The 22,576-nt window shown below is 48.9% G+C and overlaps 14 non-coding genes across 14 annotated transcripts; all 14 read left to right on the top strand.

Annotated features, from left to right (window-relative positions):
- The first annotated feature begins 772 nt into the window (after positions 1 to 772).
- Positions 773 to 844, top strand: TRNAP-CGG (transfer RNA proline (anticodon CGG)). Its single transcript has one exon. It is a non-coding gene; the product is annotated as a tRNA-Pro (tRNA).
- Positions 845 to 1,228: 384 nt separating this feature from the next.
- On the top strand, positions 1,229 to 1,301 carry TRNAV-UAC (transfer RNA valine (anticodon UAC)). The gene has a single exon. It is a non-coding gene; the product is annotated as a tRNA-Val (tRNA).
- Positions 1,302 to 1,735: 434 nt separating this feature from the next.
- TRNAP-AGG (transfer RNA proline (anticodon AGG)) lies at positions 1,736 to 1,807 on the top strand. The gene has a single exon. It is a non-coding gene; the product is annotated as a tRNA-Pro (tRNA).
- Positions 1,808 to 2,192: 385 nt separating this feature from the next.
- On the top strand, positions 2,193 to 2,265 carry TRNAV-AAC (transfer RNA valine (anticodon AAC)). Its single transcript has one exon. It is a non-coding gene; the product is annotated as a tRNA-Val (tRNA).
- A 295-nt stretch (positions 2,266 to 2,560) lies between these two features.
- TRNAL-CAA (transfer RNA leucine (anticodon CAA)) lies at positions 2,561 to 2,672 on the top strand. Its single transcript has 2 exons — positions 2,561 to 2,598; positions 2,627 to 2,672. It is a non-coding gene; the product is annotated as a tRNA-Leu (tRNA).
- Positions 2,673 to 3,600: 928 nt separating this feature from the next.
- Positions 3,601 to 3,673, top strand: TRNAP-CGG (transfer RNA proline (anticodon CGG)). The gene has a single exon. It is a non-coding gene; the product is annotated as a tRNA-Pro (tRNA).
- Positions 3,674 to 4,056: 383 nt separating this feature from the next.
- Positions 4,057 to 4,129, top strand: TRNAV-UAC (transfer RNA valine (anticodon UAC)). The gene has a single exon. It is a non-coding gene; the product is annotated as a tRNA-Val (tRNA).
- A 434-nt stretch (positions 4,130 to 4,563) lies between these two features.
- Positions 4,564 to 4,635, top strand: TRNAP-AGG (transfer RNA proline (anticodon AGG)). Its single transcript has one exon. It is a non-coding gene; the product is annotated as a tRNA-Pro (tRNA).
- Positions 4,636 to 5,020: 385 nt separating this feature from the next.
- TRNAV-AAC (transfer RNA valine (anticodon AAC)) lies at positions 5,021 to 5,093 on the top strand. Its single transcript has one exon. It is a non-coding gene; the product is annotated as a tRNA-Val (tRNA).
- Positions 5,094 to 5,388: 295 nt separating this feature from the next.
- On the top strand, positions 5,389 to 5,500 carry TRNAL-CAA (transfer RNA leucine (anticodon CAA)). Its single transcript has 2 exons — positions 5,389 to 5,426; positions 5,455 to 5,500. It is a non-coding gene; the product is annotated as a tRNA-Leu (tRNA).
- Positions 5,501 to 6,429: 929 nt separating this feature from the next.
- TRNAP-CGG (transfer RNA proline (anticodon CGG)) lies at positions 6,430 to 6,501 on the top strand. Its single transcript has one exon. It is a non-coding gene; the product is annotated as a tRNA-Pro (tRNA).
- An 11,645-nt stretch (positions 6,502 to 18,146) lies between these two features.
- Positions 18,147 to 18,219, top strand: TRNAV-UAC (transfer RNA valine (anticodon UAC)). Its single transcript has one exon. It is a non-coding gene; the product is annotated as a tRNA-Val (tRNA).
- A 434-nt stretch (positions 18,220 to 18,653) lies between these two features.
- TRNAP-AGG (transfer RNA proline (anticodon AGG)) lies at positions 18,654 to 18,725 on the top strand. The gene has a single exon. It is a non-coding gene; the product is annotated as a tRNA-Pro (tRNA).
- A 385-nt stretch (positions 18,726 to 19,110) lies between these two features.
- Positions 19,111 to 19,183, top strand: TRNAV-AAC (transfer RNA valine (anticodon AAC)). Its single transcript has one exon. It is a non-coding gene; the product is annotated as a tRNA-Val (tRNA).
- The last annotated feature ends 3,393 nt before the right edge of the window (positions 19,184 to 22,576 follow it).

Genomic DNA, 22,576 nt, shown 5'->3' with positions numbered 1-22,576 from the left:
CCATTAAATTTGCACTCCATCACAGTAACTGCCATGCTGGGTTTCTAACTAAGCAGTTGATCCCATCATTTGTTGTGAGGCTCTCCTGCCACCTTTTGGGCAGAGAAGGCACTGTCCCTGCAAAAACACAGGCAGACATGTTCAACAGGGCTTCCTGGTTATGTGGGAGGAGCAGAATGCCATTGGTCCCCCCTTGCAAATTCTAATTTACATAAGGAAGACAGAGAGGTAGCTGGGAGTAGGCACTGCACACGGGCATTGCACTCTCTCTTATGATTTGCAGCCAATTCTAGATTGAGGCAGGAGGAAAGGAGGTGACTCGCCCAACAATGGCTATACTGAGAAGTCAGCCACTCTGGGTCTCCCAGGTGAGTGTTTCAGGCCTGTGAGCCACTCATATAAATCTCGCCTGATCGAGCCTGATCGAGCGCTGAGCGAGCGCGTTTGAATCCAAATATCAAACCCCTCTTTCTCAGGCGCAGGAAATGGTGGGCCCTTCATTGCTTCTGGTGTGGAAGTCTATGGGGCAAGGGTCCAGGACTTGCAGAGGAGAACAATTGCCAGAAAGTGCTTGCTGTTCTCATCTGTGCCTTTTTTCTGCTCACTGGCTGATAGGAGATTGGCTGCCCCCTTTCTTGCTAGAGTGAAAAAACAACAACTTGAGAGAAAACATGACGTTGTGAGGCTCACTTAGAGGGAGACTAGCCAAATAGCCCTGCTTTTTTTCTGAAAGACGCTTCAGAAATTGTTCAAAATGTCTCCTGGCCACTCAGGCTCGTTGGTCTAGGGGTATGATTCTCGCTTCGGGTGCGAGAGGTCCCGGGTTCAAATCCCGGACGAGCCCATGCTGTGGACATTTTCAGGATGCTTGTAATATAGGAGCATTTCTTCTTTTCAATGCTATAAGACGCTGTGTATGTCGAGAAAGTTCCTTACCCTGCACGCTATTTTCCACTTGTGGCGGGATAAAGGAGTGCAGGACTTCTTTGCAACTGCTTTTCTGGGCCAGACCAGCATGGTAGGAACATTACATGCATAGTGTTTTTCTAGTGTAATTTCAGGATATGGTTTCAAAATCGCCTCTTGGAATAAAAGTGGTCCTCATTCCTGTCTTCCAAAGAAATAGAGACCGGGTAAGGAGAGCCCAACTTTGAGCTTCAAGGACATTGGCCCTTAGTCTGTGCATTCCAGCCCAATACATGCCAACAAGATTCCTGAGTTAGTGTCTGTTTCTGTAGTGTAGTGGTTATCACGTTTGCCTTACACGCGAAAGGTCCCTGGTTCGAGACCGGGCAGAAACAGCGGTTTGCTGTTTTTAACAGTGTTTGCCTTTACTGGCTGACTTTATAGGAAAGCTGAGATAATAGAGGCTGTCTATCCCTCACCAACCTGACGTAGTGTGCTCCAGGGATCTCAGTGACAGCTCGAAAAGAGAAGTGACGATAGCTTGCGCCATTCGCTTGCTCGCCCTTTGCTCTGAAGGGTGGGCCTACTTCATGAAAGCAAGGAATGAGAGCAGAAATGCTTTTCTTGTCCTCACCACAAGCAGACACTTAGAGAAAACAAACTGTCTGAAGGACAGAGGCTTTTTAATTTCTTGTTTGATGACGGCCATGGAAAAGACAGCAATCATATTGCAGAAGAGAGCAACATGTGCAGTTGCTTGCTTTGGGTGAAGCATTCACTGACTAGCTGCCACTAACCCCTGGAGCCGTGTCAGAGGTGACTCTTGCGTGGCTCGTTGGTCTAGGGGTATGATTCTCGCTTAGGGTGCGAGAGGTCCCGGGTTCAAATCCCGGACGAGCCCTTTTTAGAGCTAAACATACAAATCGTACTAAAAATGCACTATGCCTGACTATTTCTAGTAATACTCGGTGCATTGTTGCGCAACATATTCCTAACCTCAGAAGAAAAATGGATCACCGTGCTTTTTCTGCCTACCTGCTTAGTCTCAGTGTGTCCCAGGTGATGCTTTCCCAAGCTGTACTCGCAGACATTTAGGCATCAGATATTTGTCTGTCGATGCCTGCACAAGTAAATTTTGAATACGTCTAATTGCAAGCATGTTGGATGATATCTCTGAGGTTTTCACACTTGTTCTGCACATTCTGAGACGCTGCTGATACAGCAGAATAGAAGTAGGGTGAAGCCTTGAGAGGAACTTTGCTTTAACAATAGCAAGCAGCAAGGTCGTTTCTGTAGTGTAGTGGTCATCACGTTCGCCTAACACGCGAAAGGTCCCCGGTTCGAGACCGGGCAGAAACACTGAGCGTTGGCTGCTTTTATGTGCACACTCTAAAACCTTATTATCTGAATGCAAGTTTAAGAAGAGGTGGTCTTTGAACACAGTGAGCCGTGGGAAACTTTCTTTACCTTTGCAAGACGAAACAAAGTTATCTGCATCCATCATCTGGGGGTCGTTCTTGTGCCTATTTTTATTTTGTTTAAGCTATGTTGTATTGTTGGGGCCTTTACACCTGTGACATTGCTGTGAAGGTTGTAAGTGGAAACATTGGCAGGTGCAGATAGAAGAGTTAGACCTAAGCCCCCCTCATGAGCCGTCAGGATGGCCGAGTGGTCTAAGGCGCCAGACTCAAGAGAGCTTGATCTTCAGTGTATCTGAGCCTTCTGGTCTCCTCATGGAGGCGTGGGTTCAAATCCCACTTCTGACAGGTCCCTTTTACACCCATAAATCTTCCTGTTTTTTGCAGTGCGTTCCCGGCAAACACCACAATCTTTGCAGGAACCTTTAGCATGTGAAGAGAAATCCACCAACAATCAGGCTGGGCCCTCAATCACAATTCCATGGATTTCTGGAAATGACACCTCAGGCACACCTTCCATTAAATTTGCACTCCATCACAGTAACTGCCATGCTGGGTTTCTAACTAAGCAGTTGATCCCATCATTTGTTGTGAGGCTCTCCTGCCACCTTTTGGGCAGAGAAGGCACTGTCCCTGCAAAAACACAGGCAGACATGTTCAACAGGGCTTCCTGGTTATGTGGGAGGAGCAGAATGCCATTGGTCCCCCCTTGCAAATTCTAATTTACATAAGGAAGACAGAGAGGTAGCTGGGAGTAGGCACTGCACACGGGCATTGCACTCTCTCTTATGATTTGCAGCCAATTCTAGATTGAGGCAGGAGGAAAGGAGGTGACTCGCCCAACAATGGCTATACTGAGAAGTCAGCCACTCTGGGTCTCCCAGGTGAGTGTTTCAGGCCTGTGAGCCACTCATATAAATCTCGCCTGATTGAGCCTGATCGAGCACGTTTGAATCCAAATATCAAACCCCTCTTTCTCAGGCGCAGGAAATGGTGGGCCCTTCATTGCTTCTGGTGTGGAAGTCTATGGGGCAAGGGTACAGGACTTGCAGAGGAGAACAATTGCCAGAAAGTGCTTGCTGTTCTCATCAGTGCCTTTTTTCTGCTCACTGGCTGATAGGAGATTGGCTGCCCCCTTTCTTGCTAGAGTGAAAAAACAACAACTTGAGAGAAAACATGACGTTGTGAGGCTCACTTAGAGGGAGACTAGCCAAATAGCCCTGCTTTTTTCTGAAAGACGCTTCAGAAATTGTTCAAAATGTCTCCTGGCCACTCAGACTCGTTGGTCTAGGGGTATGATTCTCGCTTCGGGTGCGAGAGGTCCCGGGTTCAAATCCCGGACGAGCCCATGCTGTGGACATTTTCAGGATGCTTGTAATATAGGAGCATTTCTTCTTTTCAATGCTATAAGACGCTGTGTATGTCGAGAAAGTTCCTTACCCTGCACGCTATTTTCCACTTGTGGCATGATAAAGGAGTGCAGGACTTCTTTGCAACTGCTTTTCTGGGCCAGACCAGCATGGTAGGAACATTACATGCATAGTGTTTTTCTAGTGTAATTTCAGGATATGGTTTCAAAATCGCCTCTTGGAATAAAAGTGGTCCTCATTCCTGTCTTCCAAAGAAATAGAGACCGGGTAAGGAGAGCCCAACTTTGAGCTACAAGGACATTGGCCCTTAGTCTGTGCATTCCAGCCCAATACATGCCAACAAGATTCCTGAGTTAGTGTCTGTTTCTGTAGTGTAGTGGTTATCACGTTTGCCTTACACGCGAAAGGTCCCTGGTTCGAGACCGGGCAGAAACAGCGGTTTGCTGTTTTTAACAGTGTTTGCCTTTACTGGCTGACTTTATAGGAAAGCTGAGATAATAGAGGCTGTCTATCCCTCACCAACCTGACGTAGTGTGCTCCAGGGATCTCAGTGACAGCTCGAAAAGAGAAGTGACGATAGCTTGCGCCATTCGCTTGCTCGCCCTTTGCTCTGAAGGGTGGGCCTACTTCATGAAAGCAAGGAATGAGAGCAGAAATGCTTTTCTTGTCCTCACCACAAGCAGACACTTAGAGAAAACAAACTGTCTGAAGGACAGAGGCTTTTTAATTTCTTGTTTGATGACGGCCATGGAAAAGACAGCAATCATATTGCAGAAGAGAGCAACATGTGCAGTTGCTTGCTTTGGGTGAAGCATTCACCGACTAGCTGCCACTAACCCCTGGAGCCGTGTCAGAGGTGACTCTTGCGTGGCTCGTTGGTCTAGGGGTATGATTCTCGCTTAGGGTGCGAGAGGTCCCGGGTTCAAATCCCGGACGAGCCCTTTTTAGAGCTAAACATACAAATCGTACTAAAAATGCACTATGCCTGACTATTTCTAGTAATACTCGGTGCATTGTTGCGTAACATATTCCTAACCTCAGAAGAAAAATGGATCACCGTGCTTTTTCTGCCTACCTGCTTAGTCTCAGTGTGTCCCAGGTGATTCTTTCCCAAGCTGTACTCGCAGACATTTAGGCATCAGATATTTGTCTGTCGATGCCTGCACAAGTAAATTTTGAATACGTCTAATTGCAAGCATGTTGGATGATATCTTTGAGGTTTTCACACTTGTTCTGCACATTCTGAGCCGCTGCTGATACAGCAGAATAGAAGTAGGGTGAAGCCTTGAGAGGAACTTTGCTTTAACAGTAGCAAGCAGCAAGGTCGTTTCTGTAGTGTAGTGGTCATCACGTTCGCATAACACGCGAGAGGGCCCCGGTTCGAGACCGGGCAGAAACACTGAGCGTTGGCTGCTTTTATGTGCACACTCTAAAACCTTATTATCTGAATGCAAGTTTAAGAAGAGGTGGTCTTTGAACACAGTGAGCCGTGGGAAACTTTCTTTACCTTTGCAAGACGAAACAAAGTTATCTGCATCCATCATCTGGGGGTCGTTCTTGTGCCTATTTTTATTTTGTTTAAGCTATGTTGTATTGTTGTGGCCTTTACACCTGTGACATTGCTGTGAAGGTTGTAAGTGGAAACATTGGCAGGTGCAGATAGAAGAGTTAGACCTAAGCCCCCCTCATGAGCCGTCAGGATGGCCGAGTGGTCTAAGGCGCCAGACTCAAGAGAGCTTGATCTTCAGTGTAGCTGAGCCTTCTGGTCTCCTCATGGAGGCGTGGGTTCAAATCCCACTTCTGACAGGTCCCTTTTACACCCGTGAATCTTCCTGTTTTTTGCAGTGCGTTCCCGGCAAACACCACAATCTTTGCAGGAACCTGTAGCATGTGAAGAGAAATCCACCAACAATCAGGCTGGGCCCTCAATCACAATTCCATGGATTTCTGGAAATGACACCTCAGGCACACCTTCCATTAAATTTGCACTCCATCACAGTAACTGCCATGCTGGGTTTCTAACTAAGCAGTTGATCCCATCATTTGTTGTGAGGCTCTCCTGCCACCTTTTGGGCAGAGAAGGCACTGTCCCTGCAAAAACACAGGCAGACATGTTCAACAGGGCTTCCTGGTTATGTGGGAGGAGCAGAATGCCATTGGTCCCCCCTTGCAAATTCTAATTTACATAAGGAAGACAGAGAGGTAGCTGGGAGTAGGCACTGCACACGGGCATTGCACTCTCTCTTATGATTTGCAGCCAATTCTAGATTGAGGCAGGAGGAAAGGAGGTGACTCGCCCAACAATGGCTATACTGAGAAGTCAGCCACTCTGGGTCTCCCAGGTGAGTGTTTCAGGCCTGTGAGCCACTCATATAAATCTCGCCTGATCGAGCCTGATCGAGCGCGTTTGAATCCAAATATCAAACCCCTCTTTCTCAGGCGCAGGAAATGGTGGGCCCTTCATTGCTTCTGGTGTGGAAGTCTATGGGGCAAGGGTCCAGGACTTGCAGAGGAGAACAATTGCCAGAAAGTGCTTGCTGTTCTCATCTGTGCCTTTTTTCTGCTCACTGGCTGATAGGAGATTGGCTGCCCCCTTTCTTGCTAGAGTGAAAAAACAACAACTTGAGAGAAAACATGACGTTGTGAGGCTCACTTAGAGGGAGACTAGCCAAATAGCCCTGCTTTTTTTCTGAAAGACGCTTCAGAAATTGTTCAAAATGTCTCCTGGCCACTCAGGCTCGTTGGTCTAGGGGTATGATTCTCGCTTCGGGTGCGAGAGGTCCCGGGTTCAAATCCCGGACGAGCCCATGCTGTGGACATTTTCAGGATGCTTGTAATATTGTGGTAAATAAATAAATAATACCCTATTTTTGACTAGACATATATCATAACAGATAGCTCAATAAATAAGAGTCAAGATTCGAGGTAGTAGGAGTTTTGCAGGTTTAATACAGCATAAGGACAGGAACAGGACAACCTGCATAGGAATAGGATGACAGGGCCCAGCAGCTGCTGGGGCTGGGTCTGGGATGAGCGCGCTGACTTTCAATAACAATACATGAGCATATATACATAACGCAAACACATAGAATTACATTGCAGTAGGCGTAGCAGTGGGTGGAGCAGAAGGCGTGACGCGTAGCAGTCGCGAAAGATAAGGGTAAAAGTAGGTGTAACTGGGCGTATACATAGACATGTGATGCAAACGTAACAGGATATGTCATGAATGGGGCGGAAACCATGGAGGGGGCTACCTAAGGAGCCGGGACCTCTAACCTAATGGTGCGCGCAAACTGGCAGTGACGTATCACTAGGAGAAGCTGGGGGCTATGAACTCTGTACTAGGAGCAGAGACTGAAGTCTGGAGGGTCGGAGCGACATGTACCTAAACAGTATCTAGTATCTGATGTTTAGAGAACATGTTGATATAAACTATAAGTCAGGAGGGGAAAAGCTAACTTGATTCTGAGACTGGACCATGCATTATTCTACATGTAGTACGTGATGAAGAATATGAAATGACCATTAAATGCAGTATTTCTCTAACGTGGAGACATGAAGGCTAGACAATGACGGAAACTATTGATGCGATTCAGTAGCTTTAGGAATGCAGGGAAGGAGGGCTGAACTGATAACTGGACTCATAACATACTCTTGGCAGACTCAGAGACTGAGCCAGGCTGGACCGGGCACTGCGAGGCAGGAAGTAAGTGAAGGGTCGAGGATACAGGTGGGGGCTGTATCGCTCCTCAGCGAGGGCTTCAGGAGACAGGAGCTGAATCTGGTGTCCGGGCCCTTTTGAGGCCTAGAAACGGGGACTTTCAATGAAATAACGTGCACACTGAGAAACGTGGCAACATAACTTTACATAGGCCTGATATTCGTAGTATTCACGAGGACTGGAAACTAGCATACTAGAGGTGGACACAACTGTAATTGCGTCTTTAATCAAACATGGGGAATAACATATGCATATTAATCATGCACACATAACATATGATGGACGACACGTAGGGACACAGAACATGGCAAAATTTACTTTTCCACATTCCCTCCTTGTCACTACGTTTCCATCAGGAAACATCAATATTCATGATACCATCTATCATTTCATACAGTATCATTTGCTCGTCTCGAATTTTCTTAGAACGGGATTTAGAACGGGACTTGGGACTAGGAATACAAGAGGTAGCACAAATGCCGCAAATCGCAGGGCCACATTGTATACAGAGGCAGCAGCTGAATATGATCGCTACTGCAATACCTAGAAAGGACAAGACTTTCCATCCCCATGCGGAAATTATATTCCAGAACCAACCGGACCATGTCCAGGTGCCTGGATCTTGGTGTATCAGATGGGCAATTTTATGGAGTCTGGTTATAGCTGAATAAACAGACGGCGCGTTATTTGGAATGAAAATGCAGCAACTAGATCCGATGACTCTACAGGCCCCGCCCCTATCGGCCAGTATGACGTCAAGGACGAGACGATTTTGCAAAACGACAAATCTCATAGCAGATTGCTCTTCAGTTAAGTTACCTAGAGCAGAGGCAGTCTCATTTATTACAGCTTCAAGGGTTCTTGTTAATCTACGGATTAACTTACTATTCTGGACAGGGCCTATAAAGAAGAAGAAACCTTTATTGAAATCGGTATATTGTTCTAGAGTAGTTTCAGTATAATCGACAATTGGGGACTCCCTTCTATGTCTAATGTGTACTAGATGTGTGTTTCTATGATAATCAGGTGGGGCTAGGAAAACTGGTGGCAGTAGGAAGGCAATGTAACAGGTTCCCTCCCAATCGAGGGGCAGACGAACATATGCGGTTTGACCACAAATAAAATATGAATGACGTGAAGCTTTAAAAATAGATTTCCCACTGTCACTATACTTGACAACAGTAGTACAACCACTATGTCCTACATGTACGGAACCATTATTTCGGACACATAATTCGCCTTTAACTGGTAGTACTGAAATAGCAGGTAAGTCTGGAGTAGTATCAGACTGAACATTCAGGACCATGAAATTCGACGAATAATTACCTAAATTATACACTTCATTTTCTAGATCTAAACCTGTTCGGTGAGGGAGACCTTGCTTGTCTGGGAAACATGTACTGTTAAGAAAAGACATATCTGTTGAGGATGACGTTAACGTGGACCATGCTCCACACGAATCATTATGTGAGAATGGATAAGGAAAAAGTGGCAGAACTCCCTTCGGCATCTGGAAAGGGGGGAGTCGACCACACACCCAACAATTAGTGGTATTGCTGGTCTGGTGTGAGTAATGTAACATGCGGATAAATGAGTTATTACGCATAGCGAGGCGGTAGGACAGTTCATGAGGGGGCAGATCACTAAACGTGTGCTCTACTGTAGCATTAGCAGACTTATTTACATGTGAAACTGGGAAACATAGGTAAAATGCATAACTGGTGCAGGAAATCATAAGGCTGGAAAACAATATGAAACATAGAAAAACGATACATCGGATTGAGTTTTGACTAACTCTCTCACTATGGGGGTCTATTTTATACATGTCAGAAACAGTCTAACCGTTTCACCTAGGGGAGGACTTAGACAATCAAACTGGCTGACTTAATTTACTTACTAGACCGTAGTTTTTGTTTATACTCCTGCTGCGGAGTTTTCTCTAACAGGGGGGGGTTGTAGCAATGTCTTTTGCGGGACAGTCCTTGAAAACAATATTCTGGCAATCCTTTGAATCCTGGGAAATGTTCTTTAAGACGGGTTTTAGTCCATTACAAAGTTTAACATGAGAAAGGTGCACCCAGCCCTTGCGTCCTTCCAACTTCACGGCTGTACGGGTGGTGAGGAGGACCTGTCGGGGCTCTTTCCATCGAGGCTCCAGCGGACTTGATCTGTCAAAGTTGCGGACCATCACCATGGATCCTGGAACGATTTCATGCGGTGCCACCTCGGTATTGTCTGGAAATGCGGCGGCAACCTGTGAACGACATGAGTTGAGGGCAGACATCAAGGAAGCTAGGTAATCTGTCAGCATATTACTTGAAACATCGGTAATACTTCGGGGTCTAGGAGTACCCCACATATTAGGGGGGCGGCCGAAAACGACCTCATACGGGGACAGACCTGATCTGGAATGTGCGACCATGCGCATATAAAATAAAGCGACTGGCAGAGCTACTAGCCAGTCCACACCTTTTTCTTGACAGACTTTGGCGACTCGGACTTTCAGAGTCTGGTTATGTCTCTCAACGAGACCGGCTGCTTCAGGATGGCGTACACAATGGAACTTCCACTGGTACCCTAACAAAAGGGAAACGTGCTTCATTAACTCTGAGGAGAATGGCTGGCCGTTATCAGAATATACGACTCTAGGGAGTCCATAACGAGGAAAGAATTCACGAACCAACTGCTTGGCAGTGGTCGCGGCTGTGTAATCTGGGACTGGATATGCTTCTGTCCACCTGGACAAAGCGCATACAACTACAAGGACATACTTGAAACCTCGACATCGCTCCATCTGAATATAATCCATCTGGAGGACTTCAAAAGGGTGGTCAGGGGGCTGGAATCCACCTTGTTCCACCGGGACACTTTTACCTGGATTAAACTGACAACATATCATACAGGTACGGACTTTCTGCTTGGCTGCAGCTCGTAAATGCTTGTTGAACCAAATGTTCTGGATACTGTCTAACATAGCTTTTTCTCCTAAATGCGCTGGACTATGTGCGGTATTAATAATGACTTGAACCATAGAGTCGGGGAGAAACCATGTGGCTCTACCCTTCGTTAACCATCCTTGATCTGTCTGGACCCCTCCTTGTTCGGACCATTTCTTGATTTCTTCAGGAGTAGCATGTAACTGGATATCTATGACATCTTGTGTAGGGTCCTTAACTGTCATACATGTAATCGGATCTGGAGTGTGTGTCATGTTAACTGGACCGTCTAGAGTCTGTGCTGTAAGCTTGGCTGTGCGATCTGCTAGATCATTACCTTGGGAAATAATATCAGTGACTTTCGTATGTGCCTTGCACTTCATGATGGCAATGGATGTCGGTAAGTGTATTGCATCTAACAGAGCTTGAATAAGGAGACCATGCTGAATCTTGGTTCCATGAGAAGTCATGAAACCTCTCTCCTGCCAGAGCACTCCGAAGTCGTGTACAACTCCAAATGCGTAGCGTGAATCTGTATAAACATTAACTTTCAAGTTCTTGGCGTGTATGCAGGCTTGTGTCAGAGCAACTAGCTCTGCTGCTTGAGCGGACAGAGTATCAATACGGTGTGTTTCAATAACTTCGGTGTCAGTAGTCACTGCATACGCGGCTACTAGTTCTCCTGTACTAGTTCTCATACATGAACCATCCACATAAAGTGTCAGGTCGGGGTCTGGTAACGGAGTATCTGTCAGATCTTGTCTTGGCTTTGTCGTAATGTTAACTACTTCCACACAATCATGTGGGTCAGGATTCGAAGTAACTGATGGTAACAGTGTAGCAGGGTTCAGGACGTTGCAGCGTCTGATTTCTATGTGTGGCTGGAACAGTGTCAATTCATAACCTGTTAAACGTGCAATTGTCAAGTGCTGAGTTTGTGTTCGGTTCAGAAGAACTTCCACGGAATGTGGAACTTGTACTGTCAGGGAGTGTCCTAAAACTATGGAATCACTTTGCCTAATAGCTAGTGCTGTGGCTGCAACTGACTTGAGGCACGCAGGCAACGCCTGGGCGACTGGATCTAATGTGCTCGAAAAATAAGCACATGGCTTGTATTGTCCTGCTTGATCTTGTGTGAGAACAGATAATGCTGTACCTTCACGTTCTGTGACGAAAAGTGTAAAAGGCTTACTGTAGTTCGGTGTGGCTAGAACTGGAGCTTGGCATAAAGCTTTCTTTAATTCATTGAAACTAAGTGTATGTTCAGATGTCCAAGGGAGGACAGTCGATGCGGCTGCCTCCTGTGTCGTTAACTGTATCAGTGGCTTGGCTAGAAATGCATACTGGGGAATCCATTGTCTGCAGTAAGAAGTAAGGCCAATAAAAGCTCGTACCTCCTTCTGGGTCTTGGGCTGAGGAAGACTCGCTATTAACTGTATACGGTCTGGTGTCAACTGCCTACCCCTCTTGGACAGTAAGTGTCCTAAGTATACCACTTGCTGGACACAGAATTGAAGCTTCGAAGGGGACACCTTGTGCCCCATCTCGGCCAGGAAATACAGAACCGTCAGTGACGCTCGCTCGCAGTCACGTTCAGAACGGGCTGTGATCAATAGATCATCGACATACTGGAGCAGGGCAGTGTCAGTTGGCATGTGAATGTTGTCTAGTTGTCTCTTAAGTGCTTGACTGTAAATACTAGGACTTTCTGTGAAACCTTGAGGAGCTCGTGTAAACATATAGCTCCTTCCATTTAAACAGAATCCGAAAAGAAACTGACTGTCTGGATGAATTGGGACACTGAAAAATGCGTTCTTGAGGTCTATGACAGTGAAGAACGTGGCTTCGGAATCAATGGCTGTCAATAGGGAAGAGATGTCTGGGACAACTGGGTACTGCGGAATAATACATTTATTAAGCTCTCGTAGGTCGATCACTAATCGATATACTGGGGGTGCATTTGGATCAGTACGTTTCATGACTGGAATGATCGGAGAATTACATACATTGGAGTCAGTTTCTACAACCACTCCTTGAGCGATAAGCTCGTCAATAATTTTGGATAAGGCTGCTACAGCCTCGGGTGGCAATCTGTACTGTCTGATTCGTGGTAACACTACACCTGGTTTGAGAGTCACACGATAGGGTGTGATTTGCATGTAACCAACATCAGTTGGACCTTGCGCCCATAAATGCTGTGGAACATTAGACAGTCTCGAATCAAAATCTCGTAATACATAGTGACCCTTAAAGTCACGTAGGAACAGACGTATTCCCTCTGGGGAACAACATATAACTGCACCTAACTCTTTCAGTGTCTTAATGCCTAATAGGTTTTCTGGACATGACTTAGTAAGTAACAGATCAGTAGTGCGGGACAATGGACCTACTTCTAGAGTAACTGGCTTTGAAATCTCATTTACGATAGGTTTTCCTGAAAATCCAAGGGAAACATTTCTTGAGCCTGAGAGCGGAGCCCCTGGAACTTCGGCGTGACTAATTGTGGTCCTACTTGCCCCTGTATCAATCAAAAACTTTCTGTCTTTCCCTAATACTTGACTGTAAACATAGGGACCTTCTTGATCTACAGGTATCTCGATGAGAGGCAAGCCTACCTCCCTCTCTAGGCTGTTTCATGAATACTGCTGGTACTCTGGATACTCAGACTGTGCATACTGGTACATCTGCGATGTAACATGCTGTGTTGCAGTAATGGGCTGCGGTGCGGTAACTGTCTGTTGTGCATTCTGTGGCTGAGGAGTCTGTGAAACTTGCTCTTGTCTAGGCGGACGTGGTCTTTCTTTTGTCTTACCAGTAGCTATGTTGTGTTTCAGAACTGCACACTCATTTATAAAATGACCTGGCTGTTTACAATAATTGCAGTTCCCTTTAACGGGAGCTGCAGGATGACTGGTTTGATTCGGACCCCTCTTCTGACTGTCTTGAGGAACAGATTGTGCAACTAGTACTTTCATTTTCGTGTCTTTCATACGTTTTCTCTCGTGTTCTTGTTCTTCCCTGATTCTATTCTGGTGATACTGGAGCATTTGCAACATCTGGGACGGGGTATTAGCTTGCCAGGTACTTTCGACTTTCAGAACTCGATTTTTAATTGGTGGACTTGAATTCTCGACTAATTTAGTAACAAAAAGGTGAGGGTATGACTCACTACTTGTCTTGAGGCCACTGTTGATACTAAAACATTTTTCAAATCTAGAATAAAAATCACTAATATCCTCGTCTTGCTTCTGTTTACAGGCTGAGATTGCATCCCAGTCTTCTTTTCTAGTTGTCAATAATCTGGGTAGAACTTGTATTAATAATTCTGGTAATTCTTTACATTTCTCTCCTAGACCGGTACCTGGTACTCGTGTCTTGTCTTCAGCTTCTAGAACTGCCCAATCGATCTTTTTCTCTCCCACCTCCCATTCTTTTTCCTTTAGCTTTTCATACACCCCTGCGGGCAACAGGACCTTTAACATTTTAATGATATCTGGGTAAGTGTATTCTCCCATACGGAGCATGTCTTTTAATTCTCTATGGAACCCTGCTGGATCTTTGTCATGACAGGGAATTAATTTCTTCATTTCGAGGAGTTCCATCTTTGTAATCGGGGTGTAAACAAACACTCGTTGCATTTCACCGTCCTCTGTCTTAACTGGATGCACTTCTCGTAACGGATTCTGTCTTTCCATGTAAAATGGTTTACTTTCTGGGGGTGAGACATGAACAAAATGCGGGTTCAGAAACGTTCTATATTTGTGGCGCTGTTCTAGAATGACACTAATTAAATCGGTACCTAAACCTCTCCATCTATACTGGAGTAACTCGTTCAGGATATCGTGTAACGGACCTGGATCAGAGTGCTGACCCTCATACAGAGTAATGAGGTGCTGGATCATATACATACCCACCAGTCGCTGCTCGGCTGGGGGCAATTTCAGAAACATTTGTGCCACTATTTCGTCTGGAAAAGTGATAGAATCAGTAATCCATCGGACTGCTGATCGGGCTAGTTCTTGTTCATGCATGGTACTTAACTCACTGTAACCGATTCGTGATTTCAGAATGTGATCGGTAGCTTGGAATACTTGTTCTAGGGAACCTTGTTCTGGTACTGAATGATGGAAAATTGACTTGTGTTCTAGGCGTAAATGGCGATCTGGAAATCTAGATTTTCCTACATACGCTATCCTGGCGGTATTCTCGTCGTCTTACTCTTCAGGATCAGAGTTACTTTCTTTCTCGCTTACTTGTGCTGCTTTACGTTGTTCGTGTATCTTTATTATTTCTCTACGGATTTTCTTGTACATACTCTCCATGGCACTAATGGTATTGTGCTTACCCTCGGCTATATTATCACTCCACTTTGTCAGGGTTTTCATTTCGGCCGGATCTTTAGACGGGTAATCTTGTTCTCTTATTAGACAGTTAATTAAAAACTTTAATATCATACGCTGGATCTCAGCTTTCCTTTGAGACATGGCATCACTAATACTTTCTGGATCATCCCCTGTACGGATGAAACGATATATTCTGTCTAGATCTTCTTTCATATTGGGTAGGGTGACTAGATACTCGGTCACCCTCCTTACGCGTACCGAATATAAAACCATATTATTCTCGCCTGGGACTGGGTCATAGGCACATTCGCCAAGGGCTTGCCTGATTTCTGCAACAGACTTATTACTCTTGGGAGTACGCTGTGATGCTTGAGCATGTAATTCGAGTGCTGATAAACGCTTGCGTGGCGGTGGGGTTTGAGGAGGACCTCCTCCTGCGGCCCCTAGACTAGAATCATCGACTGATATTCTTCGTGGCGGAGCGGGAAATTGAAATGCTGGCTGGACCGGGGGTACCGTAGCAGGTACTGCATGGGGTGCCCCGGTGTCTGGAGAAGCAGGATGTGCCTGATTTACAGGGACTGGCGGAGCGCGAACAGGATCTGCATATTCAGGGACTGTGTCGTCCAGATAGGACGAAATAAAAATATCAGCTGCGGTCGGTTTGTGACGTAGCTTGGTCGGAACTAGTGGTGGCGGGAAATTACTGGATGCCTCCGGGGTCGCTTTTGGCAAGCCCTCGGCAAGAAGAAGATACGTACCCTTAATAAGGGCATTCCTCTGTCTGTCTCTCTGTTCAGTTTTGACTTGTTCACCTATCTCGATTAATTCTTTTTCTTGGGCTCGTTCTAAGTATTCTCTACTTAATTCTGACTTTCTGATTTCTTTTTCGGTTCTTTTATGAGCTTCTTTGCGCCATAACTCGATGGCATCTTTCTGTGATTGTCTGGCTTTCTTTTTCCATAATGCTTCTTCTACTCGCATGATGCATTCGGCATCCCATGTACCCGATACGGGCCATCTATACTTTTCTTCTAACTGTTTGGTATACTCTACCCATAAATCTAGATACAATATGGCACTTATGCCATGTTTCTGATACATAAAGTGACCTGGACTGTCCCTCGGCGGGACGGGAACTGCTGCTTCCAGCAGACCATTTCTAGTTTTTAACTGACGTAACTTGGAAAATATGGGCATGACTGAACTGTAATCTAGACACAATACAATACACAATGAACACGATACTTATTCCCCATTCATACCACGACATTAAAATACATGAAAAACATTTAAAATAATCAGTTCGAACAGAATACTACCTGGAAATACTGAGAACAGACACATACATTTTCTCGAGAACAGAAACTGACTAGAACAGAAACTAGATGCACTGCTGAAACAGTACAAAACTTACCGGTCTCGTAAAGAGACACGTCAGGACCCGCATCCACCGAAGTGGACACTTCGTTTGTGGGACTGTGTACCACCAACCCACAGACCAGAGTCAATTAAATTGACCCTGTCTAGATACCACCCCAGTAACGGTACTCACCGGGCAGCAAGAACGGAAGGCCTCAGACTGGACTGGACTGCTACGACGACGGACGACGAACTTCGGACTTCGGACTTCAGTTACGGGTGGACCTCCGGATACCTCGGACCTTGGACTCTTGGCTTGGGCTCTGGTCGGGACTCGCCGCGTTCCTCCACCGTCTCGTCTGGATGCTGGACCGCCTCCTCCGTCTCCTCCGTGGGCCTGAGGGATACTTGAGCAGAAATATCTGCCACTGCGCAGAAGAGTTCCGTCACGACTGCAGAGGATCAGGGGGTCGGCGTGGCTTCACCGACGCGTGGGGAAAGGGCAAGTCCCTATTCGGGCGCCATTATGTGGTAAATAAATAAATAATACCCTATTTTTGACTAGACATATATCATAACAGATAGCTCAATAAATAAGAGTCAAGATTCGAGGTAGTAGGAGTTTTGCAGGTTTAATACAGCATAAGGACAGGAACAGGACAACCTGCATAGGAATAGGATGACAGGGCCCAGCAGCTGCTGGGGCTGGGTCTGGGATGAGCGCGCTGACTTTCAATAACAATACATGAGCATATATACATAACGCAAACACATAGAATTACATTGCAGTAGGCGTAGCAGTGGGTGGAGCAGAAGGCGTGACGCGTAGCAGTCGCGAAAGATAAGGGTAAAAGTAGGTGTAACTGGGCGTATACATAGACATGTGATGCAAACGTAACAGGATATGTCATGAATGGGGCGGAAACCATGGAGGGGGCTACCTAAGGAGCCGGGACCTCTAACCTAATGGTGCGCGCAAACTGGCAGTGACGTATCACTAGGAGAAGCTGGGGGCTATGAACTCTGTACTAGGAGCAGAGACTGAAGTCTGGAGGGTCGGAGCGACATGTACCTAAACAGTATCTAGTATCTGATGTTTAGAGAACATGTTGATATAAACTATAAGTCAGGAGGGGAAAAGCTAACTTGATTCTGAGACTGGACCATGCATTATTCTACATGTAGTACGTGATGAAGAATATGAAATGACCATTAAATGCAGTATTTCTCTAACGTGGAGACATGAAGGCTAGACAATGACGGAAACTATTGATGCGATTCAGTAGCTTTAGGAATGCAGGGAAGGAGGGCTGAACTGATAACTGGACTCATAACATACTCTTGGCAGACTCAGAGACTGAGCCAGGCTGGACCGGGCACTGCGAGGCAGGAAGTAAGTGAAGGGTCGAGGATACAGGTGGGGGCTGTATCGCTCCTCAGCGAGGGCTTCAGGAGACAGGAGCTGAATCTGGTGTCCGGGCCCTTTTGAGGCCTAGAAACGGGGACTTTCAATGAAATAACGTGCACACTGAGAAACGTGGCAACATAACTTTACATAGGCCTGATATTCGTAGTATTCACGAGGACTGGAAACTAGCATACTAGAGGTGGACACAACTGTAATTGCGTCTTTAATCAAACATGGGGAATAACATATGCATATTAATCATGCACACATAACATATGATGGACGACACGTAGGGACACAGAACATGGCAAAATTTACTTTTCCACAATATAGGAGCATTTCTTCTTTTCAATGCTATAAGACGCTGTGTATGTCGAGAAAGTTCCTTACCCTGCACGCTATTTTCCACTTGTGGTGGGATAAAGGAGTGCAGGACTTCTTTGCAACTGCTTTTCTGGGCCAGACCAGCATGGTAGGAACATTACATGCATAGTGTTTTTCTAGTGTAATTTCAGGATATGGTTTCAAAATCGCCTCTTGGAATAAAAGTGGTCCTCATTCCTGTCTTCCAAAGAAATAGAGACCGGGTAAGGAGAGCCCAACTTTGAGCTTCAAGGACATTGGCCCTTAGTCTGTGCATTCCAGCCCAATACATGCCAACAAGATTCCTGAGTTAGTGTCTGTTTCTGTAGTGTAGTGGTTATCAAGTTCGCCTTACACGCGAAAGGTCCCTGGTTCGAGACCAGGCAGAAACAGCGGTTTGCTGTTTTTAACAGTGTTTGCCTTTACTGGCTGACTTTATAGGATAGCTGAGATAATAGAGGCTGTCTATCCCTCACCAACCTGACGTAGTGTGCTCCAGGGATCTCAGTGACAGCTCGAAAAGAGAAGTGACGATAGCTTGCGCCATTCGCTTGCTCGCCCTTTGCTCTGAAGGGTGGGCCTACTTCATGAAAGCAAGGAATGAGAGCAGAAATGCTTTTCTTGTCCTCACCGCAAGCAGACACTTAGAGAAAACAAACTGTCTGAAGGACAGAGGCTTTTTAATTTCTTGTTTGATGACGGCCATGGAAAAGACAGCAATCATATTGCAGAAGAGAGCAACATGTGCAGTTGCTTGCTTTGGGTGAAGCATTCACCGACTAGCTGCCACTAACCCCTGGAGCCATGTCAGAGGTGACTCTTGCGTGGCTCGTTGGTCTAGGGGTATGATTCTCGCTTAGGGTGCGAGAGGTCCCGGGTTCAAATCCCGGACGAGCCCTTTTTAGAGCTAAACATACAAATCGTACTAAAAATGCACTATGCCTGACTATTTCTAGTAATACTCGGTGCATTGTTGCGCAACATATTCCTAACCTCAGACGAAAAATGGATCACCGTGCTTTTTCTGCCTACCTGCTTAGTCTCAGTGTGTCCCAGGTGATGCTTTCCCAAGCTGTACTCGCAGACATTTAGGCATCAGATATTTGTCTGTCGATGCCTGCACAAGTAAATTTTGAATACGTCTAATTGCAAGCATGTTGGATGATATCTTTGAGGTTTTCACACTTGTTCTGCACATTCTGAGCCGCTGCTGATACAGCAGAATAGAAGTAGGGTGAAGCCTTGAGAGGAACTTTGCTTTAACAGTAGCAAGCAGCAAGGTCGTTTCTGTAGTGTAGTGGTCATCACGTTCGCCTAACACGCGAAAGGTCCCCGGTTCGAGACCGGGCAGAAACACTGAGCGTTGGCTGCTTTTATGTGCACACTCTAAAACAGGGGTGCCCAAACCTGTCCTGGCGGGCCGTATCCATGCCAGATTTTTGGGATATCCCCATCTGGGGATCACGGTTCGATCCCCGGCACCGGCGGCAGATTAGCCCAGCACCAGGTGACTCTGGGAAATAGCTGGCGCCGCGGCTAGGGCGGCTGACTCCGGAATCTGGAGATTTTTTTTATTTAAGGTTTTTGTAGAGCGCGTAGTAACCCTCGAGCATCCCAGAGATCAGGGTTCGATCCCCGGCACCGGCCGCAGATTAGCCCAGCACCACGTGACTCTGGGAAATAGCTGGCGCCGGTGCTAGGGAGGCTGACTCCGGAATCTGGAGATCACGGTTCGATCCCCGGCACCGGCGGCAGATTAGCCCAGCACCAGGTGACTCTGGGAAATAGCTGGCGCCGCGGCTAGGGCGGCTGACTCCGGAATCTGGAGATTTTTTTATTTAAGGTTTTTGTAGAGCGCGTAGTAACCCTCGAGCATCCCAGAGATCAGGGTTCGATCCCCGGCACCGGCGGCAGATTAGCCCAGCACCATGTGACTCTGGGCAATAGCTTGCTTAATCTTCCCAACGGCCCCTAGCGCCTAGAGACCCTTACGGGCGATTGTGCGCCTTACAAATGTGGATTATTATTATTATTATTATTATTATTTGGGCCGACTCCGATCCGGTTCGTAAAAGCACATCTGCCCGAATCTGTCGGACAACCACGTATGCCCGGGAGAGGACTGCCCGGGACCCGTGGAGCCCGTCCTGGTCACTCTGACCTGCCATCGGCCTGGAGAAGGGAGCGCCGGACGCCCGGGGGGAGGACTGCCCGGCACCCGTGGAGCCCGTCCTGGGCACTCTGACCTGCCGTCTGCCCGGGGAAGGGAGCCCCGGACGCCCGGGGGGAGGACTGCCCGGGACCCATGGAGCCCGTCCTGGGCACTCTGACCTGCCAACGGCCCGGGGAAGGGAGCCCCGGACGCCCGGGGGAGGACTGCCCGGGACCCGTGGAACTCGTCCTGGGCACTCTGACATGCCGCTGACCCGGGGAAGGGAACCCCGGACGCCCGGGAGCCGTGGAGCCCGTCCTGGGCACTCTGACAAGCCGTCGGACCGGGGAAGGGAGCCCCGGACGCCCGGGACCCGTGGAGCCTGTCCTGGGAACTCCGGCATGCCGTTGGCCCAGGGAAGGGAGTCCCAGATACCCGGGACCCGTGGAGCCCGTCATGGGCACTCTGACAAGCCGGTGTCCCGGGGAAGGGAGCCCCGGACGCCGGGGACTCGTGGAGCCCGTCCTGGGCACTCTGGCATGCCGTTGGCACGGGGAAGGGAGCCCCGGACGTCCGGGGCCCGTGGAGCCCATCCTGGGCACTCTGACAAGCCGTTGGCCCGGGGAAGGGAGAGCCGGACACCCAGCGGAGGAATGCCCGGGACCCATGGAGCCCGTCCTGGGCAATCTGACCTGCCGTCGGCCCGGAGAAGGGAGCGACGGACGCCCGGGGGGGAGGAATGCCCGGGACGCATGGAGCCCATCCTGGGCACTTTGACATGCCATCGGCCTTGAGACCCGGGGGACGACTGCCCGGGAAGCATGGAGCCCGACCTGGACACTCGCTCATGCCGTTGGCCTGGAGACCCGGGGGACGACTGCCCGGGGCGCATGGAGCCCGACCTGGAAACTCGCTCATGCCGTTGGCCTGGAGACCCGGGGGACGACTGCCCGGGACGCATGGAGCCCGTCCTGGGCACTTTGACATGCCGTTGGCCTGGAGGAGGGAAGCCCCGGGTGTTGTTACCCAGGCATAGCCCATCTGGTCCCCCTGGCAGAGAACCACCAGCCTTGCAGGGGTGTCCGGGCATACCCTTACCCCTAGTAATCCGGAGGAAAATTACCCCCCTTTCTTGTAATCTGTGCACACGAGTTGACAGAGGGGACCCAAGGCGTAAAAGTACCCGACCTCCTGGAGCCCTCGCTGGGATCGGGGAGGCAAATGGCACCTCATAGGGACTTCCAGGGAGGTTTGGCCATCTGGTCGCCCTTTTGGATAGCATTGCGTGCGACCAGATGGCCGAGGGGAAAGGTGCAACCAGGTGGCCGGGAACGAAAGGACTCCCTGCTTCCCACCCCGAGCCTTCGTGGTAGGGCTGCTGCCTGCCCACGCCGGGCAGGGCTCGGGGACCCCGGCTGGGCCTCAGGCACGGTGAGGACCACCGGAGCTCCCAGGCCCGGACGCCCGGGACGACGACTGCCCGGGACGCATGGAGCCCGTCCTGGGCACTTTGACATGCCGTCGGCCTGGAGACCCGGGGGACGACTGCCTGGGACGCATGGAGCCCGTCCTGGACATTTTGACATGCCGTTGGCCTGGAGACCCGGGGGACGACTGCCCGGGACGCATGGAGCCCGTCCTGGACATTTTGACATGCCGTCGGCCTGGAGACCCGGGGGACGACTGCCCGGGACGCATGGAGCCCGTCCTGGGCACTTTGACATGCCGTCGGCCCGGAGAAGGGAGCGCCGGACACCCAGGGGAGGACTGCCCGGGACCCATGGAGCCCGTCCTGGGCAATCTGACCTGCCGTCGGCCCGGAGAAGGGAGCGGCGGATGCCCGGGGGGACGACTGCCCGGGACGCATGGAGCCCGTCCTGGGCACTTTGACATGCCATCGGCCTGGAGACCCGGGGGACAACTGCCCGGGACGCATGGAGCCCAACCTGGGCACTTTGACATGCCGTCGGCCTGGAGACCCGGGGGACGACTGCCCGGGACGCATGGAGCCCGTCCTGGACATTTTGACATGCCGTCGGCCTGGAGACCCGGGGGACGACTGCCCGGGACGCATGGAGCCCGTCCTGGGCACTTTGACATGCCGTCGGCCTGGAGACCCGGGGGACGACTGCCCGGGACGCATGGAGCCCGTCCTGGGCACTTTGACATGCCGTCGGCCTGGAGATCCGGGGGACGACTGCCCGGGACGCATGGAGCCCGTCCTGGGCACTTTGACATGCCGTCGGCCTGGAGACCCGGGGGACGACTGCCCGGGACGCATGGAGCCCGTCCTGGGCACTTTGACATGCCGTCGGCCTGGAGATCCGGGGGACGACTGCCCGGGACGCATGGAGCCCGTCCTGGGCACTTTGACATGCCATCGGCCTGGAGACCCGGGGGACGACTGCCCAAGAGCCATGGAGCCCGTCCTGGGCATTTTGACAAGCCGTTGGCCTGGAGGAAGGAAGCCCCGGGTGGCCTAGGGAGGTGTTACCCAGGCATAGCCCATCTGGTCCCCCTAGCAGAGAACCACCAGCCTTGGAGGGGTGTCCGGGCATACCCTGCCCCCTAGTAATCCGGAGGGAAATTACCTGACT

This window comes from Lissotriton helveticus, chromosome 10 (assembly GCF_964261635.1).
Source record: "Lissotriton helveticus chromosome 10, aLisHel1.1, whole genome shotgun sequence".
In the NCBI taxonomy this organism is placed as follows: domain Eukaryota; kingdom Metazoa; phylum Chordata; class Amphibia; order Caudata; family Salamandridae; genus Lissotriton; species Lissotriton helveticus.
Note: the sequence above shows the minus strand (reverse complement) of the source record. Positions and strands in the feature narration are given on the sequence as shown.